The following is a 652-nucleotide window of genomic DNA, read 5'->3' as shown; positions in this document are numbered from 1 at the left end:
TCCTAGCACCAGAGAGGCAGGTTGGATCTCTGTGACTTCAAGGCCAGCCTGGTCTACACAGGGATTTCCAGGACAGACAGGGCTACATACAGAAAAACCTGTTTGGAAACAAACAAAAACTACAAAGCTTCTATTGGGGCTGGAGTTCTTGGGAGACACACAGCATTTAAATAAAACAATAAAAACACAAAGTGACAACCAAATCCCAAGTTTCTGCTCTTCCACAGTGTGGTGAAAATAAAAACGTAAGCACTCGTCTGGGGAAATAGCAGGTTCTATGTATACTGGCAAATAAAAACACACAAAGATGTCCAAGTCATTCGTTATCAGATGGATGCAAATTAACTTCACAAGAGTTCACCACACACTCTGCAGAGTCTCTAAATTAAAAGGAAAAACAATGCCTAATGCCTTTTGATCATAACTGCCAACAGAGGCCACTCTCGCCCCGTGGAAGCCTGGTGAGTGGGCGCCCTGTATGCATCCCTTCTGTTTCAAATACTTAGTAGCTATGAATTTGTCCCGAACCTGCCATGTAATATCTTAAATTAATTTAATCTAAGCGAGGCATGGTGGCGCAGACCTGTGCTCCCTTTGGAAGAAAATGCTCATGGTTTTCAAAAGTCCTAAAAGAAACAGTTGATTCATCTCA

The sequence above is a fragment of the Rattus norvegicus genome, chromosome 15, assembly GCF_036323735.1.
Source record: "Rattus norvegicus strain BN/NHsdMcwi chromosome 15, GRCr8, whole genome shotgun sequence".
NCBI classification, from domain to species: Eukaryota; Metazoa; Chordata; class Mammalia; order Rodentia; family Muridae; genus Rattus; species Rattus norvegicus.
This window is presented reverse-complemented; position numbering follows the sequence as displayed.